The sequence below is a fragment of the Nicotiana tomentosiformis genome, chromosome 5 (assembly GCF_000390325.3).
Source record: "Nicotiana tomentosiformis chromosome 5, ASM39032v3, whole genome shotgun sequence".
Classification (NCBI taxonomy): Eukaryota; Viridiplantae; Streptophyta; class Magnoliopsida; order Solanales; family Solanaceae; genus Nicotiana; species Nicotiana tomentosiformis.
The window spans coordinates 74763486-74780714 of record NC_090816.1 but is presented as its reverse complement, the minus strand read 5'-3'; the positions used below and the strand labels follow the sequence as shown (position 1 = coordinate 74780714).

Sequence of the window (17229 nt, the reverse complement as noted above, 5' to 3'; positions counted from 1 at the left end):
CCTGATCAGCCGGTATACATTGATAATTTGCCCACAGTGGCCGAGATGATATGATGGGATGCCCTCAGAGGCTTGCTGATGTTATGTACGTATATACCTATGCATGGCATTGTAAATATTATTGATTCACAGAGTTATTCAGACTTACATGTTGAGTCTTTTACTCCATGTTTTTCATGTCTATTATTTACTGATTTTCATTCCTTACATAATCGGTACATTATTTGTACTGACATCCCTTTTGCTTGGGGACGCTGCGTTTCATGCCCGCAGGTCTCGATAGATAGCTCGAGAGTCCTCCAAGTAGGCTATCAGCTCAGCAAAAGATGTTGGTGCGCTTTATTTTCTCCGGAGTTTCCTATTTGGTTAGTATGCATTGGACACGTATTGATTGGTATGTTGGGGCCCTGTCCCAGCCTTATGACGTTTATGTCTTCTTAGAGGTTTGTAGACATATATCATGTATATGAAAGATTGTATGGCCTTGTCGGCCTATGTTTTGAGAGTACAAATGATGATGTATGCCTTATAGGCCCGTATGTCACGTGCATAAATTTCTACATCATGTTGGGTCGTCATACGAAATATACGTTACGTTGGTACTCGGTTGAGTAAGGTACCGGGTGCCCGTCGTGGCCCATCGGTTTGGTTCGTGACAAGTACCACTTAGCCCAATTTGGTCCTGGAATACGCATCACCTCAAAATCAATACCAAATTGGCTTTATGGCCCAAGGTCAGTTATCAACCGCTAAAGTCTCTGTTAACCTCATCTCACAATACTCAGTGCAACATTGTTACACGTATGAAGCATCAACTGAGGTAAGATACTTTCATCGACTTGATGCATAATTTTAAAGGTCTATTGCAGAGTCAAAAAAGTATTTGTTCCAATTTGAGGGAAGAGTGCGATAGTTTTGATTTTAAATTGGCAATATTTTAGTCGTTCAAACTTTTTTTTGTCTTTCTTTGAATTGTAATTTATATCTTGACAATTTTTATGCATAATTTTATGAGTTCTATTTTTTTGTTATTGTATGACACTGAAAAATTTAGATTATAAACTATAGTTATTTATTATTATTATTATTTTCAAGGCTGGAGGATTGACAGGGTGTAATATTTTACTCATAGCCATCAAAATTCAAAACACAAAAAAAGAAAGAAAGATTGAGGAAAAAGAAAATGTCACGACCCAAAATCCAACCAGTCATGAAGATACCTAACCCGGCCCACTAGGTAAGCCAAATAATATTCAACAAAACTCAAATGAGAATAATAAGAATCAATGAGTACAATAACTGAACTTCTATACAAAAATCCCAAGGAATGGTAGAACATATCATGAGCTTCTAAGACTTTGAATTTACAAAGCTGGTACGAAATAAGTGCATCATATGTTCGACATATACATAAACAGATTTTGCAAATCTAAAGCTACCAAGGACAAGCGGAAGATATATCCGAAAAGCAGGTACATATTCAATACCAACTCCTGCCATACACAAGAACATCAGTTCCAAGATCTGCACGCAAGGTACATAAGTGTAGTATGAATACAACCGACTCCATGTACTCAATAAGTAACAAACCTAACCTCAGGTTGAAAGCAGTGACGAGCTCGGACGATAGTCAGAGTCTAACATCAATAATCGATAATAAAATAATATATAATAATGCAAAAAATAGTAAACAAATCAGGAAGAAAAACTATTATGCTCAGTTCGATCACAGTTACGGGAAAATAGACATGTTTTTCAACTAAACATGAGTTTATCACCGAAATCAACTAAACAAGAGTTTATCAAAAGAACTGTATTTTTCATTTTACAACACCAGATAAGGATTTTCGTTTATGAATTAGCATGAGAAAAGTACATCTCTATACCTACATGTTAATATGTATGTCAAGTCATCAATTATCATATACCGTCTAGCATGAGGAATATACATCTCTATGCCTATATGTCTAATATACATGTCAAATCCTCAAATGCCATATTACCGTCTACAATGAGAAAATGCATCTATATGCCTACATGTCAAATATTCATGTCAACTCAATATAATTATAGTGAAACCATCGAGAATAACCACACTTAGCACGTTCACGGTGCCTGGCACTAGGCCCTCACCATCACACATAGTAACGCTTAGCACTGTATGCATACCTAGCATAAATGCCCCTCATCAAAACACGTATATATAACACTATACATGCACCCAGTGCTGGTATGTCTGACTCCGGATGGGCGGATCCTACCCAAGTGCTAATCATAATCACATAGCCCAATCGTGGGGCGTGGTGGACACGTAGCCTCAAAACCAGTAACACTTAGCCCAATGCGGGGCCTGGAGTCACGTCATCTTAATAACAATATAACTGTTGTGGAGTGAAACCTGATCCAACATAACTCACAACAAGGCTTTACGACCCACACCAGTCATCAATCCGCTCAAGTCTCCATATGTCAACATATCACATAAACATAATCCAATCATATAACACAGAATACCACAATGTGCTTCAAATACAACTCAAACTCGTGTCACATACAAAGACACCAATAACATATGAGATAGCATATAAAGAATTCATAGAGGTAGAGATATAACGTGCGAATATAACTATCATGACTGAACCAGTATGACTATGGCTAAAACAAAAAGCTCAACAAGGAAAAATAGCCCTATAGGGTCTCAACAATAAATCAGATATCCTAGACATAATTTCTATCATGAATAACCACTCACGTAGTCATACCAGTGGGGAAAACATGATATCAAGAAGCATGATAGCAACGGAATGTACATAATAGCCTACGAACTACTCGGATCATGAATACCTCAGTACATGCACACATGCCCATCACCTAGCACGTGCGTCACCCCCAACCCATCTCAAACATCATAGTTCTTAGGGATAATTACCCTCAAATCCAAGTTTAGATATGTTACTTTCCTCGAACAAGCCAAATCAAACACCGAGCAAGCCAAATAACACTCTAGAAATTCCATCCCACGCGAATCAGCCTCGAACGACTTGAAACTAGCCAAAAGTAGCTCAAAAATATCAAATAATGCCTTAGGAAACACCTCAAGCGATAAAGTTCGAATCTTTAATGGAAACTCAAAATCAATCAAAATGTCAACCAGGCCCGCACCTTGGAACCCGAAAAAACTCACAAATTCCGACAACCCATTCGAATATGAGTCCAACCATACTTAGTTTACTCAAATACGACTCCGAATCGATGTTCAAAACTCCATAATTTATTTTAGGAAAATTTAGACAAATATCTCCAACTCTTCTTTTAAAATCATCAATCAAATGCCAAAATAGAAGATGGAATCATTGAATATAATCAAAACTGAGTAAAAACAACTTACCCCAATCCATGTGGTGAAATTTCCCTCCAAAATCACAAAAATCGAGCTCAGAATCTCCAAATGTGATATGAACAAACCCTCGAATTAAATACAATGTGCCCAGGCATTTCCGTATTTCCAGTCAGTAAGTCACATCTACGACAATCGATTTTACGGAATTCACTGAAGCCCCGACCTCCCGCACGTGCGGACACATTTTCACTTATGCGACATCACAGGTGCGAGCAACTATCCGCTCATGCGCTCCTTCTCGCTCCTGCACCCAGAGCCATCACTTTTGCGCTACCGTAGATGCGCCCACAAGCCCGCATATGCGGAGATCCCAAAAGGGTATCGCTGGGAAGCCTATATGAAGTTCTAATTTTGGGGTTTTAGCCTATTCTCTCATATTTTGAACCCTAGACTTGGAGATGAGAAATTTTTGAAGAGTATTTTCACACAAAACAAGAGGATAAGTGATTTCTACTTGATTTGTATATTATATCTTGTTTCTCCATGGATTACTAAACATAGATTATGGTATTAGAAAGAGAAATTTGACCATGATTTTGGAGAGTGAAAAGTGAAGATTAGAACCCCAATTCAAAGTTGGATTTGGATGAAAGTTGTATATTTGGACTTGTATTTGAATGGGTAATCGAGATTTGTGATTTTTGTCGGGTTTCGGGAAGCGGGCTCGGGTTGACCTTTTGGTTGACTTTGTACAATTTGATAAAACTTGGAGCTTTATTATTTGGAATCCATTCCTATAACCTAGTTTGATGTTCTTAATTTATGTTTGGCTAGATATGAACCATTCAGAGGCCGATTCGCGAGGCAAGGGCTTTTTGGAGTATTGATTCATGTGCATTTGAAGAAGTAACTTGCTTATAATTGGTTTGAGGATAATATTCTCGTTGTCTATGATATTTGAGATATGTTGGGGGTGACGTACATGCAAGGTGACAAGCTTATATCCATACACTGTGGTATCTCATGATCCGGGTAGATTTTAGGCTATTATGTGCCTTGTTTTGCTAAAATGCCTCTTTGTTATCATGTTTCATTTTCTTGTACGACTACATGTGTTATTATTCATGCTAGGAATCATGTCTAGGCTATGTGCTTACCTGTTTGAGACATGATAGGGCTATTTTTGCTATGTTAAGCTGTTTGCCTTAATTGTAATCAAATCCTTAGTCATGATATTATTTCGCATATTATATCCCTATCCCTGTACACTCTTTATGTGTTATCTCACATGTTGTTGGTGTCCTTATATGTGTGACATGGGTTGAGATAAATAATGTGAGATGTAAATATTTGAGACTTGAGTGATTGATGGATGATCTTGGGTCATAGAGCCCATTTGGTATTGATAGTGAGATGTCGCATGTGCAAGGCCCCATATTGGGCTGAGTGGTATTGATTTTGAGGTGACCTATACGCCATGCCCCATATTGGGTTAAGTGATACTGATTGTTGACTTAGATCCAATCAGTGCTTGGACTAGGACCCGCCATTCTGGAGTTAGGTATTAACATATGGGTCTGGCACACATGTCATATATGTGCTTGGTGATAGACTTATGTCACACACTCGTACAGGGCTGAGTTTGGCTGTGTGATGATTGAAGGGTATTTGTATCGGGCACTATACATGTGCTAAGATTTGGTATACTTGATGATTTAACTGTGATATTGTTGATTCTAGCATGTGTACTTGTTGTGTATGTATAGGGTTGTGTTCCTTCCTCATGCTAATTGGTATTTGATGTCTCTATTTGTTGTGTAGAACTTGGAATCACAGTTAAATTGATAAAATCATGTTTAGGTGATTTCTATGGAAGAATTTATACCTTAACTATTATTCTTGAAAAGCATTCTCACATATCTTATTGTGACAAGGTTGAATTTGATATTTCCTGAGCTACTTTTCCTTTTGCCGCTATTATATCTTTATTTTTGTTGTTGGCTATTGGAAATGAATATTGGACCTTGCCAAGCTCTTCACTGCTTTCAGTCCGAGGTAAGGGTTGTTACTTGTTAAGTACATGGGGTCGGTTGTACTCTATTATATTCTGCACTTTATGTGCAGATCCAGGTGCTGCTGAGAGAGGTAATTGCTAGAGAGTGGCATTGATACCAATTTTAGATATTTCGAGGTAGCTATTGTTCCGGCCTTGAAGTCCCTCTTTCTCTTAGTTCATGTTATTATTGTTCTATTTTTAAGACAGTACTGTATTTTGGTTTTAGACTCTGTATTTTAATTCCTTAGAGCTCATGTACTCGATGACACCAGATCATGGGATGGTTTTCATTTGTATTGTTCCTATGGACTTTAGTTATATATGTTATTTTATTGTTGAGACTATTTAATACTGTTATTTAAGTTTATTTATGCTTATTGATTGTTGGCTTGCCTAGCAAGCGGTGTTAGGTGTTGTCACGACTCCGATGAGATTTTTGGGTCATGACAATTTGATTTTCAAGTACATGCTTAAAATTATGGAGGTTTTCTAAGGGCAATGCTTTATTTATAGAATCATACCAGAAAAGAGGAAGCCAGTGAGCGGATCATCAGATTGTGATAACCTGATAGGTCATCTTATGTTTTAAAACCTAATTCTATGATTTGAAGCCTTAAAATCTCACTTTTACCCTCCTCGAGTTGCATCCGCAATCCTAGCGTGTTTCCAGAAAGCTTTTATGTTAAAAACTGTGAAAAATATGAAATTTTGCTTTGAAAACCATTTGAGTTGACTTTGGTCAACGTTTTGAGTAAACGAACCCGGATCTATTTTTTGACGGTCCCGGCAGGTCCATATCATAATTTGGGACATGGGCGTATGCCCGGAATTGAATTTCGAGATCCCTTGCTCGAGATATGAAATTTTGATGAAAAATTAAAAGTTTGAAAGTTTAATGATTTTAAGAATTTACTGATGTTTTGTTTTGTTGATACCGGGCCCGTATTTTGGTTCTGAAGCCCAATACAGGTCCACTATAATATTTATGACTTGTCTATCGAATTTGGTGAGAAACGGAGTTGATTTGACGTGATTCAGACGTTTGGTTGTGAAAATAGAGGTTTTAAAGTTTTCTTGAAAATTTCATTTGATTTGGTGTCTGATTCGTTGTTCTAGGCATTATTTTGGTATTTTGATGGTGTGAGCAAGTTCGTATGATGTTCTAGGACTTGTGTGCATGTTTGGTTTGGAGCCCCGAGGGCTCGGGTGAGTTTCGGATATGCTACGGGTGGATTTGGACTTAGAAAAATCCGATGTTTTGCATCAGCTGATATCTGGTGTGTTCTTCTTCGCATTCGCGAAGGTACTCTCGTGAATGCGAAGAGTGAACTGGACTGGGGAAGATTTTCTTCATCGCGAACGCGGTAGATAGGTCGCGAACGCGAAGTAATGGGGGCCTTACCCTTTGCGAACATGACCAGCTTCTCGCGAAGCTTGAGGGACCTGGGGGAGGGGGCAATCATTCTTCTACGCGAACGCGATCACTGGCTCATGAACGCGGAGGCCAGGGGGGACAGCCTTCGCGAACGCGAAAGCCTTTTGGGCTGCTGCACATCGTGAACGCGAAGAAGGCTTGATGCCCAAACCTTAAAACAGTCCCAATTACGGGATTTTTCCATTCTTTCAAAAATTTCAAAACTAGAAGACCTAGAGGCGATTTTGATAAAAGATTTTCTTCCCCAATTTGTTGATGAATGATCATTCTTATCATGTTTATGGATCTTCTGGTGATAATTCAGTATTGATTTCGAAGTTGAGGTTGGTATTATGGAACCAAATGTTGAAGTAAGTCTTGTACTTATTATTCTATCTCCCCGTTGTTATTTGTTCATTGCATTATGGTAAGGGAGAGTGTTAATGCACGAAGGGTGATGCCATGCCATATTGTGAGTGTTAATGCATGAAGAGTGATGCCGTTCCATGTTGTGAGTGTAATGCACGAAGGGTAATGTCGTGCCATCTTATGAGTGTTAATGCACGAAGGGTGATGCCGTGCCATCTTATGAGTGTTAATGCACGAAGGGTAATGCAGTGCCACGTTATTAACGTTAATGAACGAATGGTGATGTCGTGCCGTATCTATTGATTTATATTATGAGGCTGAGAGTAAAAGCACGAAGGATGATGCCGTGCAATTTTCTTCATTGTGTTTAGTTGTTTTCACTAGTTAAAAGCATGTTGACTATTCTGGTTACCATTTTCGTTGTATCTCCTATATCCTGTGCCCCTTTAGCATGTTCCCCCTCCCAATAGTACATGTTTAGTTGTTACTGTTGTTTTCTTGTACATATACTGTTATCTGCACAGGTTTATTATGGGGGTGTCTTGTTATAGCCTCGTCAATACTTCGTCGAGGTTAGGTTCGACACTTACCAGTACATGGGGGTCAGTTGTACTGATACTGCACTCTGCACTTCTTGTGCAAATATTGGTACCGGTCCTAGCTGATCGTGAGTCTGAGCAGCTTGGATTGCTGTCAGGAGACCCAAGGTAGATCTGCTGGCGTCCGCAGACCCTGGAGTCTCTTCCTAGTTTTTATCATTTACTAGTTCCTTACTCCAAAATAGTGTATTTTTCCTTTTCAGACTCTGTTTGTAGTAAATCATAGTAGCTCGTGAGTTGTGACTCCAGATCCGGGTGGTAGTAATTAATGAAGTTTTCATATTATTCCGCACTCGCCGTATATCATTTTAGCTTATTTGTTGTTATTTACTGAATTGAATAATAATTGGCTTAATAACTCTCTAACATCGGCTTGCCTAGCAATTGGAATGTTAGGCGCCATCACGGTCCCGACGGTGGAAATTTCGGGTCGTGACAAAGATAGTTTGAGAGAATGGTGGACGGAGAAAGTGAGGTTTGAGCAGAGTGCCCCTCCTTCCATTGCTGAATTCTTGCCTAAATTGGTAGAACACAACATCTTGAATGTTACTTCTTCGCATATTTTATCATTTAGAAGATTTGCGAGATAATAATTTTAGCACACTATTGAAAGCAGTCTTGAAGAAGCCAGTCGAGAAGTAGCCAAAGCCTCCAGTGGCAGCTCCTACGAGGGGCAGAGGTCGAGGACGAGACCATGCCAGAGGCCGAGGCAACGGCAAGGCCTAGCCTAGAGCCCGAGCAGCAGCACCAGGAGTGGAGCCTCAGGTAGAGTTTGATAAGGAGGTTCCAGCCCAGGCTGTGCATGTCGGAGCAGCTCAGGTCCGGAGGGGTTCATTTCAACCCTAGTGCTTCAGGACGCTTTAGTCCGTTTGTTGGGCCTTAAGGAGAGTGTGGCCCAGACTGGTGCATTTTCCATTGCACTAGCCGTCTCTCAGGCTGGAGGAAGAGCCCATACTCCTGCTACTCATACTCCGGAGCAGATGGCTCCCCAGTATCAGACTCCAGCCGCTCATCCAGTCGGAGTAGTTCAGCCGGTTGTTGCGGCATAGACAGGTCATGGGTCAGTTATGTCTTCTGAGGCTTTATGGAGATTGGACAGGTTTACAAAGCTCTTTCTAGTTCACTTCAGTGGTTCACCTTCAGAGGATCCCCATGAGTATCTTGACAGCTATCATGAGGTGCTACAGAACATGGGTATAGTGGAGACCAATGGGGTCAATTTTGCTGCATTTCAGATGACTGGTTCTGCTAAGAAATGGTGGAGAGATTATTTGTTGACCAGACCAGCGGGGTCGCCTGCTCTTACTTGGGACCAATTGTCTCAGCTCTTCCTATAGAAGTTTCTCCCTATCATGCTAAGAGAGGAGCACCGTCGTCAGTTCGAGCATCTCCAGCAGGGCAATATGACTATTACTCAGTATGAGACCCATTTTGTGGATTTGGCCCGTTATGCTCTTCTTCTGCTTCCTACCGAAAGATAGAGGATGAGGAGGTTTATTGACGGACTTGCTCATCCTATCAGATTGCAGATGGCTAAGGAGACTGGGAGTGAGATTTCTTTTCAGGCGGCGGCCAATGTCGCTAGGCGAGTCGAGATGGTTCTTGCTCAGGGAGGTCAGGGGTATGACAAGAGACCACGTCATTCCGGGGGGTTCAGCGGTGCCTCATCTAAAGGCATGGGTACTTTTGGTAGAGGCCATCTTCCCAGGACGTTTCATTCAGCACTCCAGGCATCCCACGGTACCTCAGGTGGTCGTGGCCCTTACATGCCTTATTCCGATCAGCTAGCCTACAATGCACCACCAGCTCCTATTAGTGCACCTCTGCTTCAAAGTTTTCAGGGTGGTTACTCAAGTCGATAGGGTCAGTTTCATGGTCAGAAGTCACAGCAGTCGAGGTCCTGTTATACTTGTGGTGATCCGAGGCACATTGCTAGATTTTGCCCTTGGGCATCGGGCAGCTCACAACATCAGGGTTCTCGTGCCATAGTTCCAGCACCAGTTGCTGTACCGCTTGCTCAGCCAGCCAGAGGCAGGGGTCAGGCAGCCAGAGGTAGAGGCCAGACTGTTAGAGGTGGAGGTCAGGCCATTAGAGGTGGAGGCCAGCCAGCTAGGGCCCGTCCTAGAGATATAGTTTAGAGTGGTGGGGCCCAGCCCCGATGTTATGCTTTTTCAGCCAGGCCTGAGGCTGAGTCATATGACGTTGTTATCATAGGTACTGTCTCAGTTTGCAGTAGAGATGCTTCAGTTCTATTTGATCCGGGTTCTACTTATTCTTACGTGTCATCCTATTTTGCTTCATATTTGGTTGTGCTCCACACCTATGGGAGATGCTTTTGTTGTAGATCATGTTTATCATTCCTGTGTGGTCACCATTGGGAGTCTTGAGACTAGTGTAGATCTTCTACTTCTCGATATGGTCGATTTTGATTTTATCTTGGGTATGGATTGGCTGTCACCTTATCACGTTATATTGGATTATCATGCCAAGACGCGGACCTTAACCTTGCCGGGGTTGGCTCGATTAGAGTGGAGAGGGAATCATGGCCATTCTACCAGCAAGGTTATCTCTTACATAAAGGCTCGGCATATGGTCGAGAAGGGGTGTCTAGCTTATTTGGCTTATGTCCGCGATTCTAGTGCGGAGGTTCCTTCCATGGATTCAGTACATGTGGTTTGTGAGTTTCCAGAGGTGTTTCCTGCAGACCTGTAGGGGATGCCACCCGACAGGAATATTGATTTTTGTATTGATTTGGCTCCTGGCACTCAGCCCATCTCTATTCCGCCATACCGTATGGCCCCACCAGAGTTGAAAGAATTGAAGGAACAGTTGCAAGATTTACTTGATAAGGGCTTTATTAGACCTAGTGTCTCGCCCTGGGTGCACCTGTGTTGTTCGTGAAGAAGAAGGATGGATCGATGAGGATGTGCATAGATTAGCGGCAGTTGAACAAAGTCACCATTAAGAACAAGAATCCATTGCCGAGGATTGATGATTTATTTGATCAGCTTCAGGGTGCCAAGGTGTTTTTGAAGATTGATTTGAGATCCGGCTACCATCAGTTGATTGATTTGAGATCCAGCTACCATCAGTCGAAGACAGCTTTTCGGACTCGTTACAGGCATTTTGAGTTTCTTATGATATCCTTTGTGTTGACAAATGCCCCAGTATCATTCATGGATTTGATGAACCGTGTGTTCAAGACTTATTTGGACTCCTTTGTGATAGTGTTTATTGGTGATATCTTGATCTACTCCCGTAGTCGAGAGGAGCATAAGCAGCATCTCAGGATTGTACTTTAGACTCTGAGAGCCAGCCAGTTGTATGCTAAATTTTCAAAGTGCGAGTTTTGTCTGGATTTAGTCACTTTCTTGGCGCACGTTGTATCAGTAGAGGGCATTCAGGTAGATCCTTAGAAGATTGAGGCAGTTCAGAACTGGCCTAGACCCACTTCAGCTACGGAGATCAGGAGTTTCTTGGGTTTGGCAGGCTATTACCATCGATTTGTGGAGGGGTTTTCATCTATAGCAGCCCCATTGACCAGGTTGACCCAGAAGGGTGCCCCGTTCAGATGGTCGGATGAGTGTGATACATCCCGTGTAGGGCTTGGTGCGGTATTGATGCAGGAGGGAAGGGTGATCGCATATGCGTCGCGGCAGTTGAAGGTTCATGAGAAGAATTACCGTGTCCATGACTTAGAGTTAGCAGCCATTGTTCATGTGCTGAAGATTTGGAGGCACTATATTTACGGTGTGTCGTGTGAGGTTTTCACTGATCATCGGAGCCTTCAGTATTTGTTCAAGCAAATAGATCTCAATATGAGGCAGAGGAGGTGGTTGGAGCTATAGAAAGACTATGATATCACTATTTTGTACCACCCAGGGAAGGCCAATGTGGTGGATGATGCATTGAGTAGAAAGGCAACGAGTATGGGCAGCCTTGCGTTCATTCCAGTCGGTGAGAGGCCGCTTGCCTCAGATGTTCGGACTTTAGCCAACTAGTTTGTGAGGTTGGATATTTTAGAGCCCAGCCGTGTTCTATCTTGTACAGTCTCTCGGTCTTCTTTGTTTGAGCGTATCAGAGATCGGCAGTATGACGACCCTCATTTGTTAGTCCTTAGGGACACAATGCGGCACAGTGGTGCCAAGTAGGTTACTGTCGGAGATGATGGAGTTTTGAGGATGCAGGGTCGTGTTTGTGTGCTTAATGTGGATGGACTTTGTGAGTTGATTCTTGAGGAGGCTCACAGTTCCCTGTATTCTATTCATCCGGGTGGAGCCAAGATGTATCAGGACTTGCGGCAGCATTATTGGTGGAGGAGGATGAAGAAGGACATAGTTGCTTATGTAGCTCGGTGTCTAAATTGTCAGTAAGTAAAGTATGAGCATCAGACACCTGGTGGTTTGCTTCAGCAGATAGAGATTCCTGAGTGGAAGTGGGAGCGTATCACTATGGATATTGTTGTTGGACTCCAACAGACTCAGAGGAAGTTCGACGCATTTTGGGTCATTATGAACAGGCTGACTAAGTCAGCGTATTTCATTCCTGTGGCAGTTACTTATTCTTCGGAGCGGCTGGCAGTGATTTACATTCGCGAGATCGTTCGTCTTCACGGTGTGCCCACGTCTATCTTTTCTCATCGAGGTACGCAGTTCACTTTACACTTCTGGAGGGCAATACAATGTGAGTTGGGCACGCGGGTTGAGTTGTGCACAATGTTTCATCCTCAGACGGACGGGCAGTCCGAGCGCACTATTCAGATCTTGGAGGATATGCTCTGTGCATGTGTTATATACTTCGGAGAATCGTGGGATCAGTTCCTTCCCCTTGCAGAGTTTGCCTACAACAACTACTACCAGTCGAGCATTCAGATGGCTCCCTATGAGGCATTATACGTAGGCGGTGTCAGTCGCCAGTTGGGTGGTTCGAGCCGGGGGAGGCTCGGTTATTGGGTATAGATCTAGTACAGGATGCCTTGGATAAGGTTAAAATTATACAGGATCGACTTCGCACAGCTCAGTCTAGGCAGAAGTGTTATGCCGACCGTAGAGTTCATGATGTTGCATTCATGGTCGGAGAGAGACTTTTGCTTCGGGTATCACCCAAGAAGGGTGTAATGAGATTCGGAATGAAGGGCAAATTGAGAGGTATATCGGACCTTTTGAGATTCTGGAGAGAGTGGGCGAGGTGGCTTACAGACTCTTATTTTCACCTAGTTTAGCAACTGTTCATCCATGTATTCCATGTGTCCATGCTCCGAAAGTATCACGGCGATCCGTCCCATGTGCTAGATTTCAGCTCTGTCATTTGACTTACGAGGAGGAGCCGATGGCTATTCTAGCCCGACAGGTTCGACAGCTGAGGTCTAAGAGTTATCCTTCAGTTCGAGTGTAGTGGAGAGGTCAGCCCGTTGAGGAGGCTACTTGGGAGTCCGACTCAGATATGCGGAGTAGATATCCACATCTTTTCACCAGTCCAGGTACTTTTCTATGTCCGTTCGAGGACGAACAATTGTCTTAGAGGTGGAGAATGTGATGACCCGATAAATCATCTTATGTTTTAAAACCTAATTTTATGATCTAGAGCCTTAAAAATCTCACTTTTACCCTCCTCGAGTTGCGTGCGTAGTCCGGGCTTGTTTCTGGAAAGCTTTTATGTTAAAAACTGTGAAAAATATAAAATTTTGCTTTGAAAACTATTTAAGTTGCCTTTGGTCAACAATTTGAGTAAACGGATCCGGATCTGTGTTTTAACGGTTTCGGTAGGTCCGTATCGTAATTTCGGACCTGGGTGTATGCCCGGAATCGAATTCCAAGGTTCCTAGCTCGAGATATGGAATTTTGATGAAAAATTAAAAGTTTGAAAGTTTAATTATTATAAGAATTTACTGATGTTTGGTTTTGTTGATACCGGGTCCGTATTTTGGTTCCAGAGCCCGGTACAGGTCCTCTATTATATTTATGACTTGTCTGTCGAATTTGGTGAGAAATAGAGTTGATTTGACGTGATTCGAACGTTCGGTTGTGAAAATAGAGGGCTTAAAGTTTTCTTAAAAATTTCATTTGATTTGGTGTCTGATCCGTAGTTCAAGGCCATATTTTAGTGTTTTGATCGCGCGTGCGAGTTCGTATGATGTTCTAGGACTTGTGTGCATGTGTGGTTTAGAGCCCCGAGGGCTCGGGTGAGTTTCGGATAGGCTACGAGGTGATTTGGAATTAGAAAAATCTGATGTTTTGCCTCAGATGATATCTGGTGTGTTCTGCGAAGGTACTCTCGCGAACGCGAAGAGTGAACTGGACTGGGGAAGATTTTCTTCATCGCGAATGCGATAGATGGGTCATGAATGCGAAGCAATGGGTGCCTTACCCTTCGCGAACGCGACCAGCTTCTCGCGAACGTGAAGTTTGAGGGACTTGGGGGAGGGGGCACTCGTTCTCCTTCGCGAACGCGAGCACTGGCTCGCGAACGCGGAGGCCAGGGGGGATGATCTTCGCGAACGTGAAGAGGAACTCACGAATGCGAAAGCCTTTTGGGCTGCTGCACATCGCGAACGCAGCATGCCATTCGCGAACACGAAGAAGGCCTGACGCCCAGACCTTAAAGCAGTCCCAATTACGGGATTTTGCCATTCTTTCAAAAATTTCAAAACTAGAAGACCTAGAGGCGATTTTCCTAAAAGCTTTTCTTACCCAATTTGTTTGTGAGTGATTCTAACCTACTTTATTTCAATTACCCATTACATTTCATGAGTTTTCAACCTAAAATCTAGGATTTTCATGGTGAAAATTGGGGGTTTGGGTAGAATTTTGGATATTTACATAATTGGAATTTAGACCTCAAATTGAGGTCGGATTTCGAAATAAATTATATAATCGGGCTCGGGGGTGAACGGGTAAATGAATTTTGGTCCGAACCTCGGGTTTTGACCAAGCGGGCCCGAGGTCGATTTTTGACTTTTTGGGGAAAAGTTTGGGGAATCTAAATTTATGCATTGTAATTGATTTCTTTAGCAATATTTGATATTATTGAGTCATTTGTAGATAGATATGAGCGGTTTGAAGGTGGATTCTAGAGGAAAAGCGATAATTGAGCATTGAGTGGCCTTTGGAGCGAGGTAAGTGTTGTGTCTAACCCTGACTTGAGGGAAAATGACTTGTTTGTATATTTGCTACATGTTAAGATGTTGGGGAATAACGTATATGTGAGGTGACGAGTACTTATGCATTATAGTCGGGTCAAAGCATGCGGGTGGGGGCTTGGTTTTTGCAATTATAGCTTCCTTTGTTCATGTTATCCATGTTTAGACTAGTATTGTTAAATTGATCGTTCTTATCATGTTTATGGATCTTCTGGTGATAATTCAGTATTGATTTCGAAGTTGAGGTTGGTATTGTGGAACTAAATATTGAAGTAAGGCTTGTACTTGTTATTCTATCTCCCTGTTGTTATTTGTTCATTGCATTATGGTAAGGGGGAGTGTTAATGCACGAAGGGTGATGCCGTGCCATATTATGAGTGTTAATGCACGAAGAGTGATGTTGTGCCATGTTGTGAGTGTAATGCATGAAGGGTGATGCCGTGCCATCTTATGAGTGTTAATGCACGAAGGGTGATGATGTGTTACGTTATTAGAGTTAATGCGCGAAGGGTGATGTCATGCCGTATCTATTGATTTATATTGTGAGGCTTAGAGTAAAAGCACGAAGGGTGATGCCGTGCAATTTTCTTCATTGTGTTTAGTTGTTTTCACTGGGTAAAAGCATGTTGACTGTTCTGGTTATCATTTCCGTTGTATGTCCTATATTATGTGCCCCTTTAGCCTGTTCACCCTCCCAATAGTACATGTTTAGCTGTTACTGTTGTTTTCTTGTACATATACTGTTATCTGCACAGGTTTATTATTTGGGTGTCTTGTCATAGCCTCGGCACTATTTCTCCGAGGTTAGGCTCGACACTTACCAGTACATGGGGTCAGTTGTTCTGATACAATACTCTGCACTTCTTGTGCATATTTTGGTACCGGTCCTAGCTGATTGTGAGGCTTAGCAGCTTGGACTGCTGTCAGGAGACCCAAGGTAGATCTGCTTGCGTCCGCAGACCCTGGAGTCTCTTCCTAGTTTTTATCATTTACTAGTTCCTTACTCCAAAATAGTGTATTTTTCCTTTTCAGACTCTGTTTGTAGTAAATCATAGTAGCTCGTGAGTTGTGACTCCAGATCCGGGTGGTAGTAATTAATGAAGTTTTCATATTATTCCGCACTCGCTGTATTTCATTTTAGCTTATTTGTTGTTATTTACTGAATTGAATAAGAATTGACTTAACAACTCTCTAACGTCGGCTTGCCCAGCAATTGGAATATTAGGCGCCATCGCGGTCCCGACGGTGGGAATTCCGGGTCGTGACACAGATAGTTTGAGAGAATGGTGGAAGGAGAAAGTGAGGTTTGAGCAGAGTGCCCCTCCTTCCATTGCTGAATTCTTGCCTAAATTGGTAGAAGACAACATCTTGAATGTTACTTCTTCGCATATTTTATCATTTAGAAGATTTGCGAGATAATAATTTAAGCACACTACTTTCGACCCTCATGCAACATCGTGATCCTCCACAGAGGAGTTTCCCTTTGGAAAGAGGATTAGCTCCACCTTTGTGGGCTACAGGGAAAGAACTCTGGTGAGGTGATCAAGGATTATCGTAAGAACAAGGCCCACCACCTTACAAGAAGCCTCATGATTTGAAGAAGGCACAGAAGATAATTGTTTTGGCTGTCAAGAAAATGACTCCCAATTTAGATAAAATGACAAAGTTGGTGATGCAGTCTAGGAGCTTGCAGAGCAAGATGCCAGCCAAAAAGACGTCTACGTGCTCTAAATTGGTTAACCAAGAAGAAGCCCTTGTCAATTTGACTGAAAAGGCTCTCAACATTTCGTCATCCGAGGAAGAAGAAAAAAGAAAAGAAGATCTTGCTTTGGTTCCCCGAAATGTATTTGATGACTTTTTCTTAAGTAAAAAGACAAGAGGAAGTGCAAATTTGAGCATAAAATTACAACAGAGGATATATTGTATCCATGTAAAACTTGCATTGCCCAGAGAGTGATTTAGGTTTCAGATTTGTGGACAACATTAGTTGAATGGAGCATGAGACGAGTTGTTCCTATCGCAAAAATGAGAGTCTAAATAACCAATATCAATGTTCAATACCAACTAAATTTATCGAGCAACAACTTTATTCCTAGCTTGAATATTGAGGCACAAATGATGTCACGTGATGATTGGATTGCTTGAGGAGGAGATATTGCTCCAAATGATTGGATGAACATGGAGATACAAAGGAGCTTCAACAACTATCATGCACAATTAATTTGTCTTGGAGGAAATTTGAAGAATTTTGAATGCTATTGGGGAGACAACATCCATGAACAATACATGAACCTAAATGGAGCTCAATTTCAA

The 17229-nt window shown here is 42.0% G+C and overlaps 1 pseudogene; it reads left to right on the top strand.

The window, feature by feature from the left end:
• The first annotated feature begins 724 nt into the window (after nucleotides 1–724).
• Nucleotides 725–16907, top strand: LOC138892581 (putative ETHYLENE INSENSITIVE 3-like 4 protein; annotated as a pseudogene).
• The last annotated feature ends 322 nt before the right edge of the window (nucleotides 16908–17229 follow it).